At 41.9% G+C, this 14,828-nt stretch overlaps 1 protein-coding gene across 9 annotated transcripts in view; it reads left to right on the top strand.

The window, feature by feature from the left end:
* The window catches only part of DYNC1I1 (dynein cytoplasmic 1 intermediate chain 1), a 379,346-nt gene that overhangs the window by 187,503 nt on the left and 177,015 nt on the right, over positions 1-14,828 (top strand). The gene's annotated exons all lie outside the window — the stretch shown is intronic.

Raw genomic sequence — 14,828 nt, 5'->3', positions numbered from 1 at the left:
TTATTTCACTCTTTTTTCTGATTGAGTCATGTTCCATTGTACATATGAACCACATCTTCTTTGTCCATTCTTCTGTCAGTGGACATTTAGATCGCTTCTGTGTCTTGGCTATTGTAAACAGCATTGCAGTGAACGCTGTGGTGCGTGTATCCTTTTGAACCAAGGTTTTTCTTCAGGTATATGCCCATGGGTGGAACCACTGAATCATATAGTAGCTTCAGTTTTAGCTTCTTAAGGAACCTCCATACTGTTCTCCATACTGGTTGTACCAATTTCCATTCCCACTAATAGTGTAGGAGGGTTCCCTCTTCTCCACACCCATTCCAGCATTTATTCTTTGTAGTCAGAATGATGGGTATTCCAACTGGTGTGAGATGCTATCATACTGTAGTTTTTATTTGCATTTCTGTAATAATCAGCATTGTTGAACATCTTTTCATGTGCCTCTTGGCCATCTGTATGTCTTCTCTGGAGAAATGTCTATTTAGGTCTTCTGCCTGTTTTTTTTTTGGGGGGGGGGGTTGTTTGTTTTTTTGAACATTGAACCACATGAATTGTTTTTAAATTTTGGAGATTAATCCCTTGTTGGTCACATCATTTGCACATATTTTCTCCCATTGTTTAATAGCAGATAGCTGTTAATTTTATACAGATGCTAATGTCTGCATCAGACTGATAGGATGATGATGTAATTTCATTTACATCTGTCGAATGTTTTCTTTTGGATCAAGAAGTGAAGTGAAGTGGCTCAGTTGTGTCCGACTCTTTGCGACCCCATGGACTGTAGCCTACAAGGCTCCTCTGTCCGTGGAATTTTCCAGGCAAGAGTACAGGAGTGGGTTGCCATTTCTTCTCAGGTCCTAGGTCTTCCTCTGTCTTTGCAAGCCCACTCTGCATGGGAAGGTTTGTAGCCCATTGCAGGCAAGAATGGGAGACGATGATGAAAGGTAGGAGCAACTTGGACTTTGGGGAGAAATAAACAAGGTTTAAATTTGTGCAAAGATCAGCTTGAAGTGAACCAAAAGGAGAATAGGGTCAAGGTAAAAGAATTTGTGTTTGTATGTGTGCTTAAGGCATAAAATGTGGCTCTGGAGTTCCATGTCAGGGTCTGGTCTTATAGTGAGCATGTAACTCTTCTTTGGAATTTTTTTTTTTTTTCCTTTGGAATTTATACATTCACTCGTGCAAGTGCACTAGTCTTTAGAACAACTAATGACCCATTACTGCTCTGGACGTGCCTAGACTGTTTCTAGGCTGCCCTGGATGTTTGGCTCTCAGTGGTCATTAACTGAAGCCTGGCTCACAAGAGTGGCTGGTTTTTAATGAGGAATTGCTTTCCTGCAAGAAACATTCTTAAGTTTTGCTGGAAAAGGGAAAAGTAAATCCCAGGGGATTGTTAGAACTGGTAGAGGAGGCCTGTTCACTAGCCTGACTGGATTTCCTTTAAACACCAAGGTGAAAGTCAGTCATGGAGCTCTCACCTGTGAGGATTTAGTAAGGTTTTGTTCTTGTTCTAAGCCAGTGCCAGGAACTAGAATTAGCAGGTAAATGTAAGAGATAGAGATGTATTTTTTTTCTGTTGACTTAAATACCCTTCTCTTTACAAAACCCACATCCATCCTGACCAAAGTGGACCTGAATAGTGGAAGTCGAAATGGACAGAAGTCTTCTGTAAATTCACAGACACGGGGCTTGTTAGTTTTCTTTTGGCCTGGGGATACATAAAGGGCCTTGGACTGGTTTGCCATTAATCTCTCATCTTTCTTCGTTTTTTTCCTAGTTATCTTACCTACAACATACTTTACTGGCATCTTAGAAATCCTTGATTTTTAGATATGTTCATTTTTAATTCTTTCCTTTTTTTCTCTCCCTTGGCAAATCTTTATCACACTCTTAGGCAACTTGCTGTTTCTTTCATAGAGAGAAGTGTCCCCTAAAGGAAATGGGGTAAATGGTTTAGTAGAAAATGGAAGGAACCTATGAGGCTTTTATATATCTAAAAGGATGCTTATTAAAAGAGCATGAGGGACATATAATGATAAACACTAGTTATCCTTCCAATATGAAGATGTTGCTCCTCAACCTTTTTCAGGCGTTTTGAAAGTTTTGCTTTGGTTCATTTGGAGTTTTTTTTTTAATTTTAATTTTTCAAATTATGAGAATATGATAACACATTTATAGGAGACTTGGAAAATACAGAACAAAGTTACATGTAGTTCCACTATATATTACAGTTATTTTTTAAGTAGAAGATTTTTCATTGGGGTTTCAATATCAAAATCTCAAAAATTAGAAGGAGGTAGTAGACCTGAAAATCATTGTGAACCAGTTCAGCATAATTAAGATTTATACAATTTTCACACAACAGTAGGATACAAATTCTATTCACGTTCCCATAGACAGTCTGGATTTTTTGATGTTTGGTTTTGTTTGTCTCCCTACTTGTTGTTTCCATTAACATGAGTGGATTTGCATTAACTCATCCATATCTGACTCTTTTGACCAAAAAAAATATAATTTCATCTGGGAAAAATCAGTGAAAAAGCTTACTGATGTACCTGTTGAATATGTGCCATTGAATCTTATATAAATAAGTAGCTTGTGTTGCAGAAGATATTAAGAAGAGGTGGCAAGAATACACAGAAGAGCTATACAAAAAAGGTCTTCACGATGGTGTGATCACTGACCTAGAGCCAGACATCCTGGAATGTGAAGTCAAGTGGGCTTTATGAAGCATCACTACAAACAAAGCTAGTGGAGGTGATGGAATTCCAGTTGAGCTATTTCAAATCCTAAAAGATGATGCTTTGAAAGTGCTGGACTCAATATACCAGCAAATTTGGAAAACTCAGCAGTGGCCATAGGACTGGAAAAGGTCAGTTTTCATTCCAGTCCCAAAGAAAGGCAATGCCAAAGAATGCTCAAACTGCACAATTATACTCATCTCACATGGTAGCAAAGTAATGCTCAAAATTCTTCAAGCCAGGCTTCAACAGTTTGTGAACCATGAACTTTCAGATGTTCAAGCTGGATTCAGAAAAGGCAGGGGAACCAGAGATCAAATTGCCAACATCCGCTGGATCATTGAAAAAGCAAGAGAGTTTCAGAAAACATCTACTTCTGCTTTATTGACTATGCCAAAGCCTTTGGCTGTGTGGATCACAACAAACTGTGGAAAATTCTTCAAGAGATGGGAATACCAGACCACTTGACCTTTCTCCTGAGAAATCTATATGCAAATCAAGAAGCAACAGTTAGAACTGGACATGGAACAACAGATTGGTTCCAAATCAGGAAAGGAGTACATCTAGGCTGTATATTGTCACCCTGCTTATTTAACTTATATGCAGATTACATCATGAGAAATGCTGGACTGGATGAAGCACAAACTGGAATCAAGATTGCCAGGAGAAATATCAATGACCTCAGATATGCAGATGACACCACCCTTATGGCAGAAAGCGAAGAAGAACTAAAGAGTCTCTTGATGAAAGTGAAAGAGGAGAGTGAAGAAGTTGGCTTAAAACTCAGCATTTAGAAAACTAAGATCATGGCATCTGGTCCCATCAGTTCATGGAAAATAGATGGGGAAACAGTAGAAACAATGACAGACTTTATATTTTGGGGCTCCAAAATCACTGCAGATGGTGATTGTAGCCATGAAATTAAAAGATGCTTACTCTTGAAAGGAAAGTTATGACCAACCTAGATAGCATATTAAAAAGCAGAAACATTACTTTGCCAGCAAAGGTCTGTCTAGTCAAAGCTATGGTTTTTCCAGTAGTCATGCATGGATGTGAGAGTTGGACTATAAAGAAAGCTGAGTGCAGAGTAATTGATGCTTTTGAACTGTGGTGTTGAAGAAGACTCTTGAGAGTCCCTTGGACTGCAAGGAGATCCAACCAGTCCATCCTAAAGGAAATCAGTCCTGAATATTCATTGGAAGGACTGATGCTGAAACTCCAATACTTTGGCCACCTGATGCAAAGAGCTGACTCTTTTGAAAAGACCCTGATGCTGGGAAAGATTGAAGGCGGGAGGAAAAGGGGATGACAGAGAACGAGATAATTGGATGGCATCACTGACTCAATGGACATGAGTTTGAGTAAACTCTGGGAGTTGGTGACAGACAGGGAGGCCTGCTGTGCTGCAGTCCATGGGGTCGCAAAGAGTTGGACACGACTGAGCAACTGAACTGAGCGTATGTTGCCAGTAAGGAATGATGAGCCACAAGTTTTCTTTGTCATTGTCTTGTTCTGACATCTTCCAGTTCTCACTGCAGAGTTTGGCACAACTGAATTAAGAATCAGAATCAACAAGTCAGATTCAGAACAAGAGACAAGTGAAGGGTAAAGGAGCAAGATTGTGGTCAGTTGGGAAGGGTACAAATGCAACCATACTCATTAAATAGAAGCAAAAATTAGGACCAAGTTCAGCCTAGAAACATCAACAAAAGCAAACTAGTAAAATGCCCAACAATAAAGATCATAACAGTTAACCCAATAGAGAATAATTATGATATAATAAAGGTTCAAATCACCTCTACCTCAGGGTATGTGAAAAATTCTTTACCTGTTGCAAAGCATCACTGTTTTTTCTAGTCTTTCTCTCCCTCAGACTTGTCTCATAACTCTTCAAAATAAAGTGGTCCATGGAGCTAAGAATGAATGGGGTTGAATAAAATAGTTCAGTGTTTTTTGGTGACAATGATTATACCTTTTAAAGTTTTCATAACTAGCACTTTACTGTTATCATTATTTTCCGCTCAGTAGACAGCACCAGTTCCAGAAGTTTTGTGATATAATTGAAATTGATTTTTTTTTTTTTTTTGCTAAGCAGCATATTTGATATTTCTTCAATGAGGTTCCAGCTGTCCTCCCAGCACCCACTCCCAAAATCTGTGGTGAAGAAAACATGACTTCACTCCATCTCATCCCTACAGCAGCCTTGGCTTTCCTCTTCACAAGATTGTTAAGACTTTAAAGGTCATGGGCAGTATTTACAAAGGCTGAGATGTGCTATGGGAGAGGCAATGATGCATGTGTTCTCATAGTTATGATAAAACATGGAGTATTCTAACTGGGGATCAGGTCTTCCCCGGTGGTGCTGTAGTAAAGAACCCACCTGTCAATGCAGGAGACTTGGGTTCGATCCCTGGGTTGTGAAGATCCCTTGGAGAAGGAAATGTCAACGCACTCCAGTATTCTTGCCTGGAGAACTCCCTAGACAGAGGAGCCTGATGGGCTTCAGTCCACGGGGTCACAAAGAGTTGAACACGAGCCAGCGACTGAGCACGCACAACTGAGGATCGATATGGGATCCTCTGAATTTTGCTTTTGAAAGTTTGCTTGGAACCTAAGGATTGTTTTTCTTTTTCTTTTTCTTTTCCTTTTCCCCACTACCAACACTTGTCTGTTGCAGATTCAAACAATGCATTCAAGATAACCTTTTTATTAGAGGTTAATTTTAACATATCCTTTCTTATGGCACAGTCCTAAGCTCATGCTTTACTCGCTTTCCAAGTGGCTCCAGCTCCCAAAATGAGAAGGGCGCTATTGCCGTGCCAGGGCAGCACGGCCATCTCTTTTCGAGTGGGAGGACAGCACGCCTGCACAGCAGGCTTCCTCTGTGTTGTGGGTTCCTGCTGCAAAGAGCTGCCCCTCCGAGGGCTTCCTGGGGTAAGTGCTTCCATGTTTCTCGCCTTGGAGACGGCCTGGAGTGGAGGTCGGGAAGGACCCCGCCCTGACACTTCTTGTCTGTGTTTGTTTCTCTGTGGTTCTCCACAGCCTCCTGGACCGTGTTCCTTTCAGTCTCCCTCAGAATCATTTATGTTTCATTATTTGCAGATGGGAAAAAAAAAAAAAGCAAATTGACAAACACGGAAGGATCTCATTATTTCATAAGCCTTTGGTCGCCTATTTGGTTCTGAAAAGTGTGCTCTGAGCTCCAACTGAATGAGTCTCTGATCACAGGGTGTAAGAGTCTTTCTTACTGTTTCCTCCCTCCGTTTCTTATTTCCTTGCGTTCCCCATTTCCCTCTTTCCTTGTCTCCTTTCCATCTCCCCCATGCTAGTGGCTTTAAGGCCAATTTGCCCCCAGATCACCCACTTCTGCTCTTTTCCTTATGATGGAATCTCTTACTCCTTCCGACTCTCAGGTTTGTTCCCAATCGCTGTTAATGCGTTTATCACTTCTGACATAAGGTGGTAGATTTTTTTAGCTTATATTTTCCTCCCCTTTGCAACTCCCTTCCTTCACTAATGGCGGAGAGTGACAACCAGTGATTAGAGGAGTCTTGAAAATGCCACCAGGAACTCAGCAACGGAGGTGCCTCATCAAGACGAAGACGTGCGTTCAAGCCCGGATCCCCAGATGTCCCCTCCTCCACCCCTTTTATCCCCACTTTACTGTCAAAACCTGAGTAACCTCTTTCTACTGCCTGACCTGAAGGTTCTAGCTGAAAACCTTCTGCAAGCCCAGGGGTGCACACACCCTGCTCAGGGCTTTTACACTCCCCTCCCACAAGCAGCCTGTTGGGAAGCAAATACTCTGTTATTTCTCTACCAGGCACAAAACCTTTTTGTGTAAATGGAGGTATAAAATTTGTGCATGCTTAGTCGCTCAGTTGTGTCTGACTCTTTGCGACCCCATGGACTGCAGCCCGCCAGGGATTCTCCAGGCAAGAATGCTGGAGTGGATTGCCATGCCCTCCTCCAGGGGATCTTCCCAACCCAGGGATCCAGCCCTCCTCTCCTGTGTCTTCTGCATTGGCAGGTGGATTCTTTACCACTCACACCATCTGGGAAGCCCTCTAAAATTTGTAGGTGCTACATAATAAACGTTAAAGAAAAAAAACAAACATTCTGGTATATTTCCACTTTGCAAGCCTGTTTCCTCTTTCCTTGCCTTCCTCCTGGGTCCTTCTTTCATTCATCACGCTGCCCTTCCTGTCTTCCTTTCTTCTTTTTTGGGCCTTGCTGAGTGGCTTGTGTGTGGCTGAGTTCAGAGCACAAGCTTAGGGAATGATTGATCACATCAGACCTTCCGGGTCTGCTTGTCCAGCAGAGCTCAGCTTAAAGCCAGGCCACAAAACTGCTGTGGTCACCATGGGACAGAATTGTATTGATGATCACAGCCACTGGCATTTATTAAATACTGTTATGAATTATGGTGGTTGGTCCATGTCTTTACATATGCATGCATTCATTCTGCAATATATATGCATTCATTCTGCAGATATTTGCATTTACCTTGTACCCAGCTTTTCTAGCTTTGAGGACAGTACAGAGAACAAAACAGATCTCACAGATCTCAAAATGTTAGAATACATTTTCATAATCTCTTGCGCAATAGTAGTTTTTACAAGTGATTTCCCAGGTGGTGCAGTGGTTAAGAATCCTGCCAAGCAAGAGACACAGGAGATGCAGGTTCGATCCCTGGGTTGGGAAGATCCCCTGGAGAAGGAAATGGCAACCTACTTCATTATCCTTGCCTGGAAAATCCCATGGACAGAGGAGCCTGGCAGGCTATAGTCTGTGAAGTCGCAAAGAGTTGAACAGGACTTTGTAGCTGAACAACAGCATTATCTCCTGTAGGCTTCCTAGGCAGCTTAGTGATAAAGAATCCACCTGCCAATGCAGGAGACGCATGTTCAATCCCTGGGTTGGGAAGATCCCCTGGAGAAGAAAATAGCAACCCCCTCTCGTATTCTTGCCTGGGAAGTCCAATGGAGAGAGGAGCCTGGTGGGCTGCAGTCCATGGGGTTGCAAAAGAGTGGGACATGACTGAGTGACTGAGCATGCATATGCACTAACGTCTCCTAGAAATAAAATCCCCAAAGTTTTAATGACTGTAAGCACTTTGTTCAGTTATTTATATATATATATATATATATATATATATATAAAGAAATAGATGCTGCAAAACTAAAGTGAAATACTTTGTTCTCTTTTTATGTTAGTAGAACAGCTTCTTGCAGGATGTGCTTTACTTTCTCTTTTCTCTCCTTCCCCCATTCCCTTGCTCCTACTAAAAAAAAAAAAAAAAGGCAAAAAAAGAAAGAAAAGAGAAGCATGTTTGGGTTTTCCCCACCTGGTTATGGTTAGTTCTTTATTTTAAAATCGCTTTCAAAACAGATCAGACATTACACTGTTAAAAACAATTTTCACTGTCGGCATTGAATATCATACTGTGCTTGTAGTAATAACTGATAGATATCTAGAATAATCTTCAATAGGACTGAGACTCTAAAGAACTGTCAATCACAGAGTTTAACTTTAAACACAGATGATTTGAATTTGTATTAGCAGCATGAGGAAGCCAAGAAGATGGAGTAGCGCTGGTTGGAGAAAAGATGATAGGATTACCTCTGCAGTTTGCCTTTCTTGCTGGTTGTTTGAGCCACTAAATCAAGGCAAAGTTTATGAAAAGCCTGTGGCTGGGGTCTCCAACTCTTTATCCCTGCTGAGATTTTCCTATTATAAATCTGCTGTCAGAAATAAGTACTTTACTTGTGACTTAATTCTATGCAGGCACAAACACCTTGGTTCAACACTTAGGCCAGGCCGTCTTCACTGTCTTGAGAGCAGCAGAGATCTCATTAATTTGAGCTGCTGCAAAGGAAAGGGGTTCATGTGCTCTCTGGTCACCCTTCACTTCTCTGGCAATCGCGCTGTGGATGCTGAAAGAAAACATGAACTCCAAGGCAGTCATCAGGCCAGAACCTTGAGGGCTAGCAAGGAGCGGCAGATTGGGGAGTGTAAGGGTTTGTGGATCCCAAAGTATTATCCTTCTAGAGAGAAGCAGTTCCTCTCTTTTAAGATTTTTCATGCCACCTCTTTTTAAAAAATCTGTCGTTTAAAAACATTTCTGTTACTATCATTATTAGCTAATAGGCTGTCCAGTCTGGGAGCCATGTGAGGCTATTCAAATTTTAAGTAATTAAAATCAAATACAATTTTAAATCTGGCTCCTCCATTCATACTAACCTCACTTGAGTGCCTGATTGCCACATGGGGCTCAGGGCTACTGCCTTGAACAGCACAAGAAAGACATTCCCATGGTCCTGGAAATCTCTGTTGGCCATTGCTGGTGTAGAGAGTGTCTCTGAACTGTCTTTTGGTGTTTGGTCACTCAGCACATTTATGCTGATCAGACTTAAAAGGTATAGGCAGTATAAGCTGGATACTAAAATTTCAACATGTTTTCATCTTAGATATTCTGATTTTGTATCTTCCTGTTAAAGATTCACAGAAATTGCTTTCTTGGCTGTCTTAAGTGTCTTTGAATATCTATATATTAGCACCTTGTAACATGTGCTTCCCAGAGGATCCAGTTTACAAGCTGTTGGTTATCAGTCTCTAATGGAGGCAGGAAAGAAATTGAGGGCATGAATTTAGACATTTTTGTATGGATTCAGCTTTAGTGTGACATCCAATCATTCACACTGTTTATATTTTATGAAAAGATTGGTCTGACACAGAATGGAAATTTTTAAACCTGGCCCTTTACCGCACAGAGTTAAGGACCAAAGACGTATGAAAAGTTTCACCTTTGGAAACACAGTCCACCTAAGAATTCCAGACAGGACCAGCTAAAATGAAGGGAACAAAAGCTCAATTCAGAGTAAAAAAAATCTATATATTAAATGTATAATTATTTGGCATGGCTGTGAACATGATCTATGGTAGTTTCCTCATTCACTCTTCAATGTGTACTAAGGACGTTAGTGCTCACCGCTCTTCTCTATAAATTTTGGCTCCACTTTTCATATAACCTTGTCTATCTCAGGGAGCTTTGGCCAGAGTGAGGGGAATGAGTACCTGTTATTGAGAGTTACTGTGGTGCTTGTTTATTACACTTGGCCAACTTGGGAAGATTTGTGCTTTAGCTAATAACAGCACTACTCTTTGAAAAGTATTACAGTATTTGATTAAAAACTGAGATACATGACTGTATCTCAGCACAATGGAGACATTTCTATATGATGAGAGCTGATACCTTATAACAGGAGAATTCTTAGCCTTGTCACAGTTCCATCCCTGGGATCCTGGTCATGTTTCAATGCACTCAGATCAAGTACCAGAGTCCACATGGCACATGCCTATTGAGTTGCTCAGTAGATCATATATAGTATTAAATGCTTATTTGCTAGCTTGGCTTGACTAAACTCTGAGCTTTCCAAGGAAAAGAGCTGTATTCAGCCACCTTTATCTTCCTTGACTTGCATAGTATATGCTCGATAAGAATAGGCATTTAATTGGCTATTGGAACTACAAGATTCTACTAAAACACACATATTTAGTGACCAAGTCAGTGCTCTGGTTCATTCAGAAAGTGAAAGTGTTAGTCTCTCGGTTGTGTCTGACTCTTTGTGACCTCATGGATTGTAGCCTGCCAGCTCCTCTGTCCATGGAATTCTCCAGGCAAAAATACTGGAGTGGGTTGCAAACCCTCCTCCAGGGGATCTTCCCAACCCAGGGATCAAAGCCAGGTGGCCTGTATTGCAGGCAGATTCTTTACCATGTGAGCCACAGATGATACCAAATTACTAACCTTTTCATTTGCTTCATCTAGTTGTTCTGTAGTCCTAAATGTGTTGAGTTTAAGCTCCATCTAGGTCACTGACTTGTTACGTAATCAGAAAACCTTTATTGTGGGTTGTTACTATTCCTTCCTGGAGGAGGACATGGCAGTCCACTTCAGTATTCCTGTCTGGAGAATCCTATGGACAGAGGGGCCTGGTGGGCTATGGTCCATCGGATCACAAAGAGTTGGACATGACTGAAGTGATTGAGGGAAAAAAAAGAAAATGTTACTCACTCAGTCGTGTCTGACTCTTTGTGACCCCATGGACTGTAGTCTGCCAGGCCCCTCTGTCCATAGGATTCTCTAGGCAAGAATACTGGAGTGGGTTGCCATTCCCTTCTCCAGGGGATCTTCCCCACCTGGAGATCAAACCCAAGTCTTCTGCATCTGCTGCATTGCAGGCGGATTCTCTATTGTCTGAGGCACCAGGAAGCCTTCCCTTAACTTTAAAATGATAATATAGGTTTGCAATAGAGGCAATATAATGAACAAATTATTGTAAATACTATGAGAAAAGGTTAAAACATTTATTACATGAAATGTTTATCACCAGAAGGTAGCCAGTGTTCATTAATCCTTTTTGTAAAACCTCCGCATGTCAGAGGAGGTTGGGAGTTGCTGCTTAGATTTTTCAGAATTGGTGGCAACTTCCTAAAGCCTTGCTCTTGGAATGTGAATCTCAGGGCAGTCTGTTTGCCCTACCCGCCCCCCCACCTCTTTTATTTCTTTGTTGTACATAAGTGCCCCTAAAATCAGTACTCCTTCCCAAATGAATAAATTGTTAAGCTGTTTATTGCCTGCTGCTGCTTTACTCATTGATTCAGGATTTTAGAGTTTTTTCGTTAGAAGATCCCACCCTTGGGAGCTCCGGTCCCATCTGAGAGTTCTTGAGTAGGGACCCTATCAACACAAGGATGGAGGGAGCTGAAACCCTGCAAACCTGTAGGTCTTCTCTCTGCCCACTAGCTTGTACAAGCTGCAGGTGTCAGAATGAGGAAATGACTCTTGCAACATGTAGCTTTCATCTGGGTGCCACAGTCAAGAGCTGGAGGCTCATTTTGAGAAACAACATATTTTTGCTGATCATGGGATTTACTGGAAAGGACACTCATAGGAGTAGGCTCTGAAAGAAGTGAAGTTCTCCTCAAGAGCATACAGCTCATCCTTCTGGCCTTGGTCTTTAAGCCACATTCACACCCACATCAAATATCGCTACTCATGAGCACTTCTACCGGGAGAAAGAAGTATAGGCTGAGTGTTAACCCACTTCATCACAATTGTGGACGGATATCTTCGAAGAGAGAGTGGATCTGGATACCATCAGATCAGATCAGTCGCTCAGTCATGTCCTACTCTTTGCAACCCCATGAATCGCAGCACGCCAGGCTTCCCTGTCCAACACCAACTCCTGGAGTTCACTCAGACTCATGTCGATCGAGTCAGTGATGCCATCCAGCCATCTCATCCTCTGTCGTCCTCTTCTCCTCCTGCCCCCAATCCCTCCCAGCATCAGAGTCTTTTCCAATGAGTCAACTCTTCCCATGAAGTGGCCAAAGTACTGGAGTTTCAGCTTTAGCATCATTCTTTCCAAAGAAATCCCAGGGCTGATCTCCTTCAGAATGGACTGGTTGGATCTCCTTGCAGTCCAAGGGACTCTCAAGAGTCTTCTCCAACACCACAGTTCAAAAGCATCAATTCTTCAGTGCTCAGCCTTCTTCACAGTCCAACTCTCACATCCATACATGACCACAGGAAAAACCATAGCCTTGACTAGATGGACCTTTGTTGGCAAAGTAATGTCTCTGCTTTTCAATATGCTATCTAGGTTGGTCATAACTTTCCTTCCAAGGAGTAAGCGTCTTTTAATTTCATGGCTGCAGTCACCATCTGCACTGATTTTGGAGCCCAGAAAAATAAAGTCTGACACTGTTTCCACTGTTCCCCCATCTATTTCCCATGAAGTGATGGGACCGGATGCCATGATCTTCATTTTCTGAATGTTGAGCTTTAAGCCAACTTTTTCACTCTCCACTTTCACTTTCATCAAGAGGCTTTTGAGTTCCTCTTCACTTTCTGCCATAAGAGTGGTGTCATCTGCATATCTGAGGTTATTGATATTTCTCCCAGCAATCTTGATTCCAGCTTGTGTTTCTTCCAGTCCAGCGTTTCTCATGATGTACTCTGCATATAAGTTAAATAAGCAGGGTGACAATATACAGGCTTGACGTACTCCTTTTCCTATTTGGAACCAGTCTGTTGTTCCATGTCCAGTTCTAACTGTTATTTCCTGACCTGCATACAAATTTCTCAAGAGGCAGGTCAGGTGGTCTGGTATTCCCATCTCTTTCAGAATTTTCCACAGTTTATTGTGATCCACACAGTCAAAGGCTTTGGCATAGTCAGTAAAGCAAAAATAGATGTTTTTCTGGAACTCTCTTGCTTTTTTCATGATCCAGCGGACATTGGCAATTTGATCTCTGGTTCCTCTGCCTTTTCTAAAACCAGCTTGAACATCAGGAAGTTCACGGTTCACATATTGCTGAAGCCTGGCTTGGAGAATTTTTAGCATTACTTTACTAGCGTGTGAGATGAGTGCAATTGTGCGGTAGTTTGAGCATTCTTTGGCATTGCCTTTCTTTGGGATTGGAATGAAAACTGACCTTTTCCAGTCCTGTGGCCACTGCTGAGTTTTCCAAATTTGCTGGCATATTGAGTGCAGCACTTTCACAGCATCATCTTTCAGGATTTGGAATAGCTCAACTGGAATTCCATCACCTCCACTAGCTTTGTTCGTAGTGATGCTTTCTAAGGCCCACTTGACTTCACATTCCAGGATGTCTGGCTCTAGGTCAGTGATCACACCATCGTGATTATCTGGGTTGTGAAGATCTTTTTTGTACAGTTCTTCTGTGTCTTCTTGCCACCTCTTCTCTGCTACTGTTAGGTCCATACCATTTCTGTCCTTTATCGAGCCCATCTTTGCATGAGATGTTCCTTTGGTATCTCTGATTCATAAACCACAGTTTTTCAGCCTGGACACCACTGGCATTTTGGACGGATTTAGTCTTGGCTGTGGGAGGCTGTCCTGTGGATTGTGGGATGTTTAGGCCAGGGCCTCTGTCTAGTGGGTCCTAGTAGCAACTGCCCTCAGATGTGACAACAGCCAAAAACATCTCCAGACATTGTCAAACATCCCCAGGGGCAGGGGGTGGGGGGCAAAGTCACCCTGGATTCAGAACCACTGCCATATGGAGAGTCTCATAGGATTCCAATGTGTTACCATTTCTTAGTTAAATCCAGTAACTTTCTTCTAGGAGTCTCTGGGAAAATGATTAAGGAATGTATACATTATGTCATAACCAGAAAGTTTGCATAAGCACTCACTTGTACGAGACACAGTTGAGTTCTAACCAAAGCAAGCAAACTCTTCTCTAGACATAAGTTTTCTAAGCTGATCAAATAACAAGTCTTCCCTTGTAGAGAATCTGAAGATAAATCATTTTCAAAATACATGGGTAGAAATTAATATTGACTCTGTCCTAAAATGTACCCTCAAGAACTTGGCTATTAATTCAACATGTAGAAATCTATATTGGGGATCTACAGTGTGCCAGGTGTTTGACCAAGCACTTGCAATCAGAGACAGATAAAACATGATTACCCTCCTTTAGGAGTTTAGAGCATAGTTGAGGCAGATATACAGTCATCAGTTAAAATAATACATGGCTAAGTTGCTCTACACAGAGAAGCAGCAGCTACATCAGAGAATTATTCTAGAGGAGGTGAAGCTGTAGCTGTGTTTTGAAGGATGAATAGGAGTTAACTGGAAGAAAAAGTGAGCAAAGACACCCTCAGAGAAGGAGCAATGCCTGCGAAGATTCAGAGGGATGAAGCCACACAATGGGGAGAACTGTGAGAGGCTCTGAATGCCTGAGCAAGGGAATCCTATCGGGTAGGGATACAAGATGAAGTGAGAGAGTCCAAACCACATCCTGCAGGACTTTTGGTGCTGAACTTGAAGCCATGGTTGAAGATGCACCAGCAGAATTTCAGCAGGGATGGGATGGTTAGGAGGCAGCAGGAGTAATTTGGGAGCAAATTAATTGGGACTGAAATCAAGGCCTGGCAGTGAGGTAATGGGAGGAGGAGCTAGGGGATCTTTCAGAGATTAAGGTCAAATCTATCAACTGATTGGAGATAGGACTTGACATAGAAGCCACATTTCTGATGGAGCCCGTGCT

This window comes from Bos indicus x Bos taurus, chromosome 4, assembly GCF_003369695.1.
Source record: "Bos indicus x Bos taurus breed Angus x Brahman F1 hybrid chromosome 4, Bos_hybrid_MaternalHap_v2.0, whole genome shotgun sequence".
NCBI lineage: Eukaryota > Metazoa > Chordata > Mammalia > Artiodactyla > Bovidae > Bos > Bos indicus x Bos taurus.
Note: the sequence above shows the minus strand (reverse complement) of the source record. Positions and strands in the feature narration are given on the sequence as shown.